This window comes from Myodes glareolus, chromosome 7 (genome assembly GCF_982192425.1).
Source record: "Myodes glareolus chromosome 7, mMyoGla1.1, whole genome shotgun sequence".
NCBI classification, from domain to species: domain Eukaryota; kingdom Metazoa; phylum Chordata; class Mammalia; order Rodentia; family Cricetidae; genus Myodes; species Myodes glareolus.
This window is the reverse complement of record NC_142032.1, coordinates 1074697-1088817: the sequence shown is the minus strand read 5'-3', so window position 1 is coordinate 1088817 and position 14121 is coordinate 1074697. Positions and strand designations below refer to the sequence as shown.

At 44.1% G+C, this 14121-nt stretch overlaps 1 pseudogene; it reads left to right on the top strand.

Annotated features, from left to right (window-relative positions):
• Positions 1–12923: 12923 nt before the first annotated feature.
• LOC125393472 (large ribosomal subunit protein uL14 pseudogene) lies at positions 12924–13349 on the top strand (annotated as a pseudogene).
• Positions 13350–14121: the final 772 nt, after the last annotated feature.

Genomic DNA, 14121 nt, shown 5'->3' with positions numbered 1-14121 from the left:
ATTTTTGAGTGCAGTATTGTCTGTTGTAAATGTCAGGCTGCTTTCCTCACGCGAAGGTGAGTTCTTAGGGTCCTCTGGGATGTTGTGCTGAGGTGCTCAACAGCTCCCGTTCTTCACAGCCGGGATGGAACATGAATCGGGAACTCTGTGAAAGTGCCACCCATGGAGAGACCTCTTCAGGGCAGTTTCTCAGACAATACCAGTATATCCTATTGTGGGGTCACTTCAGTTATTTTCCTGATGAGGGGTATACACACTTCAAAACGGACATAGCATGTTCCTCAAAAATCCACTCAAAAAGGAATCCAGTGTTGACATTAACATTTTGGCTCCATAGTGGTCTCAATCTGGGTGTTCTCCAATTTCATTATAAGTCATTATATTGTTTCTTGCATCACAGAAGTTTCCATTGCTACACAAAAAATACAATAAGGGCTGGAGAGATGGCTCAGTGGTTAAGAGCATTGCCTGCTCTTCCAAATGTCCCGAGTTCAATTCCCGGCAACCACATGGTGGCTCACAACCATCTGTAATGAGGTTTGGTGCCCTCTTCTGGCCTGCAAACATATACACAGACAGAATATTGTATACATAATAAATAAATAAATATTAAAAAAATACAATAAGACAAAACTCAGGATCTCAAGCACAAGAAGTCTGGCATAGACAACTAATACTTTGGCATGGACCAACATGCCAGTCTAACCCCCACGATGCACCTCTGTTCAGACAGGTTTTGGCAAAGATAATTGATCTACTCCAGTTCAAGCATTTTCCACTTGTAGCTCTTCCCCTAGTCCCTTGGCCCACAAAAGCAGGAGGCTTTTGTTGGGGGTGCCTCAGCAGACACCACCCACACCTCTCATGGTGTCCAGACCAGTCCTAGGAGCCAGAATCTTTCTCTCTGAGATCCTTTACTTGCACAACCATCATGAGTGAAGGAAGGCTTGGGGTGATTATTTCAGTCTGGTTCACAGTCCAAAATGACACTGTGAGCCAGACAGAGCCCTTTATCGCATGACCATCAATCGTTGTTTACCCACAATCCAGGACTTTCTTAGGATTTTGTGAAATGAAAATGACAAAGATCTAGGCAGACTGGGGCAGCTGGCCGTGCCACTTCTAAGAGAGAAAGAAACCACCATGATTGAAATTCAGAAACTGTCGATCCTTAATATTTTTTCTCTGACCAATGGATTGTTTAAAATTGTCTTGTTGGGTTTAGTGGGCTGGGAGATGGCTCAACTGTTAAGAGAGCTTGCTGCTTTTGCAGAGAATCTAGGTTTAGTTCCCAGCACCTACAGCAGGAAGCTCCAACTGCCTGTAACTCCAGTTCCAGAGAATCTGATGCCCTCTGGCCTCTGAAGGCACTTGCATGCACATGGGGCACATAAACTTACGTAGGCACACATAACTTTTAACCTTTGAAAAAAATGTTATTGGGTTTAGTATGCAGCTCAGCTGGACAGCACTTGCTCATCACTCATGAGGCCCTAGGTTCAACCCCTAGCATGACATAAGTAAAAACAATATTGCGTTGCTTAATGTTGAAGTATTTGTGCTTTCAAAGTATTTTGTTTTGCTTTCATTTATTTTTGTTATCATATAAAATAATGTTTACTATGACAGGTATATTATTGCTCCGTACTGTGTTTTCCCCATTACTCTCTCTTTTATGTCTTATCTCCTGTTGGTCCCTTCTTCCCCTAAGTAGATCCCATTGTGTTTTCTTGCCATGTGTATGTTCTAATATATGTGTGTGAAGTCATTTATACATTTGAAATATAGATCCTCTCTATTGTGAGAATAATATACTTTATAGGGAAATGTACTTAACAGAATTCATTACCTTGAAATTTTGTTTTGTGACCCAGCACAAAAACCTGTTGTGGGTTGAGTGTTCCTTTTATATGGGAACAAGACTGTGTGTTCTCGGCAGAGAGGTCTATAAATGTCAGCTAGGTCAAGATGGTTAGTAGCACCGCGATAATCTTCCACAGTCTTTGTCTACCAAGCTCTCTCCTCTATCAGTTACTGAGAGGGGAGTAAGAGTGTTCCCGTAATGGCCATTTGTTATCAATTTCTCCTTTGATGCTGATGTTTTTTGCTTCCTGTATTTTGAAGCTCTGTTATGAAATACATGTATATTTACAAATATTATAGCGTCTGATGGAACACATACACACAAACACTTTTCTTTGTTTCCCCCGTTATGAAAGGTCCCTCTTCATCTCCAGTAGTGTTCCTTATTTTGAAGTCTGGGTTAAATAATTCATAAACTTTTTTATGACTCTAAAATAGAAAAAGGAAAGGAAGCAAGCTTGTCCCTGAAGCTACCTGACTCATTTACACTCAGAGGTATCTGCATTTTCATTCCCTTTCACGGTGTGACAGATCTCAAGGCTTAAAGCATCATTAACGCAAAAACCAAGACTCTGTCAGAACAGACCCTCACAGATGTGATTCTAATGTGGCTGTCAGGGAAGTAGCTGTTTCTGTCTGCTGAGCTGGCCAGAAGAAGTGACAGTGTTGCAGTTCTCAGAACCTGAATGGCAGCTCCTGAATGGAGCACATTAATGAGGCAGGTGCTAATGGTACTCTTTGTGAGCCTCAAGAACACAAGAGACTTTTTTGGTGACACTCTCTTTCCTCCAGCTTGTTTGTCCTCTTGTCTGCACAGGGATAGACTGAGGTCTCAAGGGTCTTGAACCTGTAGAATCAAGTGATCAACATATCAAGACCCACTCTGACGCTCAAACTTATGGAATAGCCGAAGGGTCAAAGGCACCTGTGTTAGTTACTTTTCTCATTGTTGTAACCAAATATCTAACAAGAAGCAACTTGAAAGTGTATTTAGGTATACATTTGAGCACACAGTACATCACGGCAAGAAGTCATGGTGAAAGGACTTTGAGGCAACTAATTGCATCACGTTCACAGCCAGAGAGCAGAGGGAGATGAGAGGGATGCTGGTGCTCAGACAGATATCTTTTTATCCAGTCTGGGACCCCCAGTCCATGGGATGACATGGCCCAATTTCAAGGTGGGTTTTCCCTCTTCAAGTAACTATTTCTAGAAACACCCTTCCTAAATACACTCACATGTGTGTTTTCATGGCGATTCTCAATCCTATAAAGTTGACGAGATTAGCCATCACAGCACCCGTGGTTTTTAAGTTAGAAGATGGGAGGATGGTGTTCCCAAGTGCTGCTATGGACCATCTTATTTTACTGTTACATACTTTCAGTATATACTTTTGGATTATTTGATGAATAATTTTAAGGCATTGCTGTTAAATGTGATCTTAGAGGAAAAGGCAGGGGTACACTGAGTGTTAAACACTGCATTTCTTAGAAACTCTATTGGTCACATTTCCATTACAGGCAAACAGAACCACTCTAGCTAATGTGTGGTAAAATGAATGTTTCAGGGACTCATGTGGTTACAAAGAAAGAATAATCTCTAACCTAAGTGACAATACCCAAAGACGGACACAGAGCTGGCCCGCTGAGGGAAGAAATTGCCTCTTCTGTTCAGATCAGCAAGCAGAACTAGTAACAAGGACTTCCAGGTGTACGCCACTAGTGGATAGAGCAGGGAGAGGCACCAAGACGTCTGACTCCAAGGCCATACGTGTCTGCTAGAACCTTCCACAGAATATAGATACTGTGACTCTTACTTGCTGTGGGATAATGCTCTTGTAAAGATTTGTCACTCATTAGTTTAATAAAATGCTGATTGGCCAGTAGCCAGGTAGGATGTATATAGGCAGGGCAACCAGACTAAGAGAATTCTGGGAAGAGGAAAGGCAGAGAGTCACTCACCACCCAGATGCAGAGGAAGTAAGATGAGAATGCCTCATTGAGAAAAGGTACCAAACCATGTAGCTAAACATAGATAAGAATTATGGGTTAATTTAAGTTCTAAGAGCTAGTCAATAATAATCCTGAGCTAATAGGCCAAATAGATTATATTTAATATAAGCTTATGTGTGTCTCTTTGGGACTGAATGGCTGCAGGACCAGACAGGACATAAACTTCCATCTACACTTACTGCTTAACTCTGTCCTGAATTCAAGACCCAAATAAGTCTATCTGATGAATGATCTGAACCCCATCCAGAGCCACACCTGCAGGAAGCTGGGGATATACAGCGCCCAACCTTCCAGGTACTACTAGAGAAGAACTTACCCTAGAAGGAAGCTGGAATGGATGCTGAGTGCACTAGTAAGTGGTCTCTACTAGGTGCCTAGTGAGAGGGAAGTTCAGGTTTAAAGTGCCTCAAGAATACCATGCTGGCTCCTAGGTAACCCAAGATTGGAACGGCTAGAGCACAACCTTGAGTGAGCGAATAGGGAAGAGCAAGAGGAAGAAAAACTGGGAAAGGAAACAGGAACACTAAGCACTCATGGGAAAAAGCAGAGAGGTGGGAGTGTAACCCATCTTCAAAAAATCTAAGCTGGCCAATGCTAGCATAGAGGGTCCCTATAATATTAGAAGGGCAGCAAGGGGAATTGTGATGGAGTAGTTTTCAAAGTTACAGGTGTTTGGCAAGACCTATTTTTGGAATTTGGATCATAGAAGTTCCCCAAAGGCCATATAGTAAAGACTCTATCCCAGATGGTGGCACTATTGGGAGGTGCAGGAACGTTTAGAGCTGGGGTCTAGTGGAAGGAAATTGGGTCATTTGAAGATATGCCCTTGAAGGATATATTGGGAGCTGTGGAAACCCACAGATTTGACTCCATTCCATCTTTACTTAGGGTCAAAAGTTCAAACCTATTCTTGATCCTCAAGGCCAGATAACTGGATGTTCAATCTAAGGTGTGGTTATTAGGCGCCTTGATCATCAAGGCCAGAAACAGGATGCTTGACTAAGGGCATGGTTACTGGATGCTTTGAGTATTAAGGAAGTTCCTTGTATCATGGGAGGGAAGTCTTTTGCCTTCCCCTTTTGCTTTGTACATAAGCAAATATGTACAAAATATTTGTACATATATTTGAGCAGATACAGTATTCATTGGATGCCCTCCTGACTCTTCTGTCTCTTGTCTTGTCTTTCATGAGCCACAATAAGCCTTTTCTCCTCTTAACTTATTTTCTGTGTATTTTGTCACAGTGAAGGAGGGCTAGCATAGGTTGGCGTAGTATCAAAGCCCAAATATAAACAGTGTGCATTTCATATATACCTATGCACACAGACCAGAAGTCATCTTATATAATATTTTGCACATAAAACAAAGTTTGTCTATTGCACTTGAAGGTGTTGGGAGCATCTTTTCTCCCCTAGAAATGCTGAGTAAACTATATATTATATACTTGCATTTTGATCACAGCCTACCACAAGAAGTCAGATATGGAATTTTCCATCTTGTGGGGCAAGGTCTTTTCAACACTCAAAAAATTTTGCTTAATCCAAGTACACACGTGTATGTTTTCTACATAGTCTCCATTTGCACATGTGTGTGTTAGATCATATATATAGAACATAGACTTAACATACGGTTAGAGAGACAGTTCAGCAATTATCCGAACCCCTAACCCTAATCCTTACCCTTACCCTTCTGCTGTCACAGAGGACCCAGGTTCAGTTCCCAACACCCACATCAGGTGGCTCACAACTACCTGTAACTCCAGTTCCAGGGAATCCAACATTCTCTGTCCTCTTAGGGCACCTGCATGTACATGTTGTACAGAAACTCAAGCAGGTACACATACATATACATAGATTTTAAAAAATGTTCAGGAACCACTGGAATGACTTACTGGGTAAGATGCTTGCTGCCATATCTGTTGATCTGAATTCAATTCCTGGGACCTATGAGATAGAAAGAGAGAACCAATTGCCACAAGTTGTCCTCTGACCTCCACACATGTACCATGACACACACGCACTACTACACACATGCCAAACAAAAGTCCGTCAAATTGCACACACTAAATACATATAAAAATTAAAAACAAAAACATCATTGGTCTGGAAAGATGGCTCAGTGATTAAAATTACTGACTGCTCTTCCAGAGAACCAGGGTTCCTTTCCCAGAACCCACATGGCAGCTCATAACCATCTATAACTCCAGTATCAGTGGCTGTGGTGCCTTTTTCTGATCTCCATGGTCACCAGGCACACAGATGGTGCTCAGACATGTAGGAAGGCAAAATATCCAAACTTGTAAAATAATAAATAAAAATAATGTTGAATGAAAATCAAGATGTCAAAAGTTACAGATAGGATTTTTTAAAAACATCGGTGCACTAATATAAATCCTGTTAAAGGACACACAAGTGTAGGCATGCTTGTACAAATGTGTGTGTGTGCAAATTTCATCCAAATTGAAGCATTCCCTCCAGAAGGGCTAAGGGAGGCTCGTGAAACTCAGGAAGTAAACAAACTTCATACATCCCAGAATATCAGAAACTTCCAAGATTTGCAAGGCCCCTCCTCGGGTTATAAAAGCAGTATATATTCTTTCTGAAAGAATATACTCTGAGACCTAAGGAACTGTCTGCAAGTAATGGAGAGAGCTGGAAAGATGCAGTCATAACCCATGTTAGGTGGGCATTTCAGGAACTCAGAGCAACCTGTGAGTCATCCCTGTTCCTGTAAGAAACCCCAATAAAAAAACCAAATTGACTTTAGAAGAATTATTACTCTGATCTGTTGTTGATGTTCTATCTGGGGTGAGTAGACATTTGTGTCATTTCTCCCCAGGAGAAGTCACACTATTGCACGCTTCCTGGCACATGAATGCAGAGGTTAACTCAGCAGCTTGAGGGATCAAAGTAGAATCAGCCAATGTCATGCCAAAGAGCTTTATCTCCATTCCCAGTGTTCATTTTTTTTAATGTGTAAAAGAAAATAGACGATACATTCACAGCTATTAATTTAGGGGGATGATAACGTGATTGCCAGATTCTCTGTGTGTTCTCTATGAAGTCTAACTTTTCACAAAATAGTTTTGTTTAGTTTTTGAAGAAGAGCAGGTGGTTTCACACATTTAATGCAGCTTGATCAGCATTCGTTTCCGGCTGACACATTTGGACTTGCAGGATAGCGGGATCTGGCACCGCAATCCGTGCTCTCCTGAGGTTTAGGCAAATTGATGAGACTTCAGGTGGCTCATCTCACATATGGAGATATAATTTAAAATCACCATGGCTTCTGCTGTTCTCTGGAGGAGGGCAGGTGGGTCAGCTCTGAGCTGTAGTAACTGCTTTAGTCACAAGCAAAGGAGATGGCCCTGGAGGACAGAAGCAGAAAAAATCATCTCCAAGGAAATGGTCAGCTCATAGGAGAGGCAAGAGAGCTGGAGAAATGGGAGAAGTCTTAGATCTAAGGAACAATCTCTCTCCAGTCTGGGCACTGCTGTGGCCAATAGAACAAAGAGCCTTGGTCATCCTGAAGATGTCCCCAAAATCACTCATATTGCCCAGGTTGATTGCATACCCTTCCCAGCCTCCCAGGGACAAAACGCCTTGATTTCTACCCTTCCAGGGGTCTACACAAGCGAAAGAGGTTCCCCCTAAAAGGAAACCAAGGAACAGTTTCGGGCTTTGAGAGATGCCGAGAAACATCCAGGGCAGACCAACACACAGGATACTTATAATCAGACGCATTTCACCAATGAGGAAAGTGAGATCCAGAGAAGGTTAAATCATTTTGCCATGGCTGCACACATGTAGGGAAGAACTAAAATTCTAACTCTGCTTCTTGAGTCCTAAGCTCATCTCACTCACTGCTCCAAAGTCCCCAAAGACCATGAGAAGGGCACAGGGGACGAATTCTTTGCCTGACGATTCCCTTGGTATACTGGTCATCTAAGAAAGCTGCAGCTTCTCAGAATGTCCGTGTTTTCTCAGTCCAGATGGAAATTAAGGCCATGGCCAAGCTCAGGATGTGGCGCTGTGCTGTGCTCCAGGATGCTGCTGAAGGCATTGTCTTATTACAGGCTGGAGACGCAATCCCTCAATTTGTGTGGTTGGAATACGTGTCTGTGAAGGACAAATTAAGATGGCCCTGGTGAGACTAATCACATAATAAATGGCAGTTGCACTCCCAAGAGCCCAGATTCATGGAGAAGTGGCCCTGCATGCTGTTAAGGAGCCCTGGATAGGCAAGCCTGTGCACACCTGCCTTTATGCCCATCCTTCCCCCAAGAGGAAATGGGGAGGCTGAGGGTGGCAGGAAATTGGGTACCAAATAGGGTACTTTGGCATAATGAAATGAGCTTGTTTGTCTCCTGAAGAGCCCAACTGAGCACACTTGTAAGAAAATGTTTTAGATGAAGTCCCACGGTAATCTTGTCATGATGATAATAACTAATGCGTACGCTGTACAGCGGGGCTGAGAACAAGCAGAAGGAGGGGGCAGTGTGGGGCAACATTTGTGACATCTTCCATTTGAAAATTACCTTCTGCATGAGAAGCAGGCAGCCTAGAGCTGGCCAGAAAGTGCTGAGCTGAAGAAAGGGCGCCAGCTATACATCCAAGGACAATTTCCTACCAAATCACTCTGGGGGTGGGGAGAGAGAGAGAGAGAGAGAGAGAGAGAGAGAGAGAGAGAGAGAGAGAGAGAGAGAGCGCTAGAGAGAGAGAGAGAAAGAGAGAGAGAGAACTAGAGAGAGAGAGAGAAAGAGAGAGAGAGAGCGTGCTACACAGAGCACCATAAAATAACATATTTATGTGCTTTAATGATTATATGAGAAAAGCATGCCCACTATTTAAAAAGAAAATCAGATAATGGGCCAGAGAAATGGATCAGTGGTAAAGAGCTTGCTGAGTAATCATTAAGACCTGAGTTAAATCCCCAAACCCCATGTATAAAAGGCTGAGCATGGTGGTGGACACCTGTAATCCCAATGCCAGGGGAAGTGGAAACAGGTGGATCCCTAGGGCAATCACTGACTGTCAATCCAGCCTAGCCTAATCAGTGAGCCCCAGACCAGTGAGAGTCCAGCTGATAATACCTGGAATAGAATGTTTTAGATATGATCTCCTGGTAATTGTGTTACTATGACAATACTAATACTTAGGCTGTACAGAGGCACTAGCTATAAACGGTGGGCAGCAGGATGTCTCAGTGAGTAAAAATACCCACTGTCTGTCCTGACAGTCTGAATTCCATCCTTGGGACCCACACCAAGGAGGGAAAGAACCAATTCCTACAAGCTTCCTGGCTGCCACACTGTGGTTTGCACGTACCGTACCCACATCCCTCATAAATGAATGTGATTTTAAAGAGAAACACTAAAGAAGGAACAATACCCAAGGGTGATCTTTTGCCACTACTTTCACATCCATACACATGCACGGGCACACATACACACACATTCACTGGCACACATACATGCACATACACGTATACACACATACAATCTAATAACGTCAACTTGTAGGGTAATTCTGACTCCTATCCCAGCTAAATGGGGCTAATTTTGCATTTTGTATTTTCACATCAAAATACTTACTGAATCACTATGTATTTCCATTCCTTAGGTTTTTCTCTAATATTGAAACATTTCCTACATACTGTGGGGCCATCACGCCTGCCCCTGCCAGAGATGCAAAGGTGGTTGGCAGAACAGGGCAGATTCACAACCCCTCACAGTCACAGCCTCCAGCTCTGCTAGTTTTGGGGGGGAGGTCTCCCGATTTCTAGTCTTCCCCCACACTGGTTTCTCACCCCACCTGAATCTGCTTCCATCACCACAAGCCCAGGCTTAGTGCCTCTTCTACCTAGTTCATGTCTCCATTGCTGTGATAAACCATGACCAAAAGCAATTTGGAGATCAAAGGATTTGTTTCATCTTACATTCCCAGGTTAATCACTGAGCAGGAGTTTGAGACAGGAACCTGAAGACAAGAGCTAAAACAGACACCACTGTAGTACGATAAATAAAAACCCAGAGACAGATAGGGGTTCAGCCTGAGGTCAGAAAAGCAAAACAGTCAGTCACTGGCTCTTACCTCTACCTCAGAACGAAATGGCGATCCTGCCTCCAGGAAACCTCAGTGTGAGACTGAGAGCTGTCTCCTCCCATTTTATATTCCTCTGTAGAGCTGGAATTAAAGGCATGCACCACTACCGTCCAGTTTCTATGACAAACTAGTGTGGATACTGGGATTAAAGGTGTGTGTCACCACTGCCTGGTCTGTAAGGATGATCATTGCAGCTATTTTACTCTCTGAACTTCAGGCAAGCTTGACTTATCAAAATACAGATGAAATATTATTACACACCACACTGCTTATTGGCTTCTGCTCTCTGGCTTGCTTCACTTGTTTTCATATACAGCTCACGCCCACCTGCCCTGGAGTGGTACCACCCACAGTGAACTGGTACCTCTGCTAGCAATCAAGAAAATGCTCCCCAGACAGGCCAATCTGAGAGAGGCAATTCCTCAACTGAGGGCCTGTCTTCCCAGGTGACTCTAGCTTGTGTCAAGATGACAAAACTAACCAGCACAGAACCTGATGGCTCCACCAGTTTTTCATGGGAAGTCCTCTCATGCATTTCAGGTTTTCTGAATATGTGGGGGTGGGGCATTACCCCTGTGGCAGCCTTCCTGTGTCTAGTTTCCACACGACCCCCAGGAGCAGCAGGCTTGCCTAGCCCTGAGCAGAGCAACCAACCTGGAGACCCTTCAAGGATCCACGTACCATATCTGACCTCCTGAGAACAGCTGTCATACAAAGCTGACAAATCCACCACCTTCTTGACTGAACTGTATGCTCCCCCTCCTCTACCACACCCTGGAGCCCTGATCCCCAATGTAGCTGGGTCAGGAGATGTGGTCTTTCAAGAGGTGTTAGGATTTAAACGAGGACATGCCTGAAGAGTCGATGATACTGTTTTTGAACGCTGTGGACCTTTTAGGAGGCAGAGCTTCACTTAAGTAAGTGGGTTACTTTGGGTGAGGCTAGAAGTTTTACAGTCTGGCCCTACTTCTTGTCTGTTCTCTGCTTCCTGTCTGTGATTACAACGTGAAAAACCACGTAGAGGTAGCTAGAGCTCCTGTTGTCATGCCTTCCCCTCAAATCTATGAGTCAAAAAATAAATAAGCCTTCCTTCCTGACAAGTGGCTTCTTTGTCAGGTATTTGGTGATAGTGTCAGGAAAAACAATTAATACAGGAGGCCAATAAGTAAGGTCCATGATGCCTTGAGGTCCTAAGGTCCTTCTGGGCTGCCCTAACTAAGTCCACAGATGAAACTGGTGTCTTTCATAGGAAGAAGAGACCCTGGTTCAGTCCATATCAAAAAGGAAAGATCACATGAGAATGAACTAAGAAAAGTCCCTTCTGCAAACAGGAAGAGAAATTCACCAGAAATCAGACCTGAAGGCCCCTTGACCTTGGCCGTCCAATGCAAAGATGCTGAGAAAAATGAAGGACTGTTCGAACCAACTATTCTGTAATATTCTGCCATAGCAGCCTGCACTAACACTCAGTGCCGACTGTCACAGAATACCCTTTTCTCTTATCGGTAGTACATGGCAGACGTCTTTGGGTCCTTTCTTGTACCAGCTTCCTTATTGTTCCTAATGCTTCAACGTAACCATTCCTGAGAGCAAGACTTCTCAGGTAAAAGCAGGATCGAAAGAAAGGGAAGCTATGATGATCTGAGAAAAAAGCCCATCACTGAACTCTCTCCTACCAGCTGAGTACCTCCAACAACACAATTAATGGCCCAACTGAGTATGCATTTAATCCTAGCAGCAGGAGGCAGAGGCAGGCAGACCTCTATGAGTTTGAAGCCAGCCTAGTCCACATGCACAATTAATATTTGTTTAAGGTCTTTTTCCCTTCCCAGCTGTGAACCTGAAATCATTGGAGAATCTCAATAGGAACCTTGTTTACAGTAAAAGGAAATGCCCTGTATGTCTCCTTCAACCCTAGTGGCTCTTGGTTTTATTTTACCAGATAATAGCCCTATCCTAGATTTCTCTGGAGCCTCCCTATAATCTCATTTCTTGAAAACGAAAGAGAAAAAGTTTCTTAGCAAATTAAGAGCTTGGTGCTTGCATTGATGGTCAAACACTTAACCATGACCCTTCTTTGAGAAGGTTATGCTCTGCAGTGTGCCTTATTCCTTCTATTTTTAATAAGCTCCAATTCTACTTCATACTGGTTGATCCTGAAATTCTTTTTTCTGCGGTGTGGCTAAGGATCCAGTTTGACCTGAATCAGAGTCCCAGGATGTTAAGGGAACTCCTTGGGCTGCTGGGCCTGACATTGTGGAGTTGTACCTCTCTGTCTTACTGCCACTGACAGTGTGTGTCTAAATACATGTCTTCTGAGTTCAAGAATCCCTTAGAGCGATTCTCAGAAGCCTCATAATTCTGTGTCCACATTCTGACACTCTGGGTGAAAAATAATAGCACCTACCCTTGGGTCCTACTGGTCACCACCCCCTCTGGGACAAACTCCTTCCCAAACTAATTGTATCTCAGAGGAAGCTTCTTCAGCTCTGGAGAGACTAGGTCTGAGGAACAAAAACAGATCTGAGGCTTCCAGTCTTTCCCCTCAGCCCATGCCCCAGTCACTGCAATAGGAACTTGTTCTGATAGAGGTCAGGCCTCTGTGATGTGATGATTAGGGATAATAGCACTGAATCAGACACAGGCCTGCTTTTCAGCTGTTTTTCAAATAGGATGGAGAAAACATTGCTATCACCATCTAGACTGGCTGTTTACAGTCTGCTCCAACTACCACCGTCCTTCCTGGCACCAGCTTCTCAGAAATGGAAAAATTCCCACTTGCAATTAGGAGGTGAGAGAAAGGACCAGAGCTGGTGGCTGAGCTGCAGACTCCCTAAGGATATATGCTTCCAATGTCCAGGATCAACCCTACAAACTCTGGAGGGTCTGTAAAGCCTTAATTTAAAAAAAAAAAGTGCTTTCTGACTCTTTCCGGGCATTCAAGATGTCAAAGCGAGGATGTGGTTGGTCCTCCGGAGTGAAATTCTGGATATCCCTGGGTCTTCCGGTAGTAGCTGTAATCAACTGTGCTGACAACACAGGAGCCAAAAAATGTATATCATCTCTGTGAAGGGAATCAAGGGACGGCTGAACAGACTTCCTGCTGCTGGTGTGGGAGACATGGTGATGGCCACGGCTAAGAAAGGCAAACCAGAGCTAAGAAAAAAGGTCCATCCAGCCATTGTAATTCAACAATGAAAATCATATCGAAGAAAAGATGGGGTGTTTCTCTATTTTGAAGACAACGCAAGGGTGCTCTCACGGGTCCAGTTGCAAAGGAGTGTGCGGACTTGTGGCCCAGGATTGCATTGAATGCAGGCAGCATTGCAGGACTCTCCAGTGCATTTGTAAAATAGATTCATTAAAAGGCTTTCTTGATACCTTAAAAAAAAAAGTTCCTGCAACCCTGATGAACAATCCACCCTGCCAGAGTCCCTACAACTCGTCGTGTGGATAGGGTAGCTTCCATCACCATCACCACCACTTGGGAGGTGGAGAGGAAGTGATCAACAGCTCCCTGCCTAAGCTCCTCTATTCCTACTCTAAGCAATATTCCGAGTGAGGGTCAGAGTGGACTGGACCTCATCCCCTCAGTCGTCTCTTAAGGCTGAAAGTTGCCTCTAAAAGCCCCCATTCCTCCCCATTCCCAAAGACAGTGACAATGAGCAGCAGGCTCTCTGCTCCTAAGCCTCACTGAAAGCACAGTGTGTCTGTGTGGACTACGTTAATTCTCTCCCCACCACAGGAAGGAACAGAGTGAAGGAAGATGTTCCGAAGCTGAGTCTCTATGCACTGACATAGCATTGGTGTCCCCAGGGTGACAGAGGGACACCCACAGGATGGGAATATAAGGGCTTCCCCTTATACGCTGCTCCGATCTCACCTGTGTCTGCCTTTGGGCCGGGTCCTTAATCAGGGCAGAGGGCCCTCCTCACACTGGTCCTGTGATCACAGGGGCCACAGCAATATATATGTATACCCTTATCTGCTGTGGGTCTCACTGCACTTCTGAAAGGACTCAAGCCAAACAGAGCAGCCAGGTGAAGGTTCCCCAGATGAGGCTATGCCTGCCCCTGCCATACTCAGGGATCTGGGGTACCCCAAACAAACCTCCAATCCCAAAAGCTGCTCCCTCCCCAGCA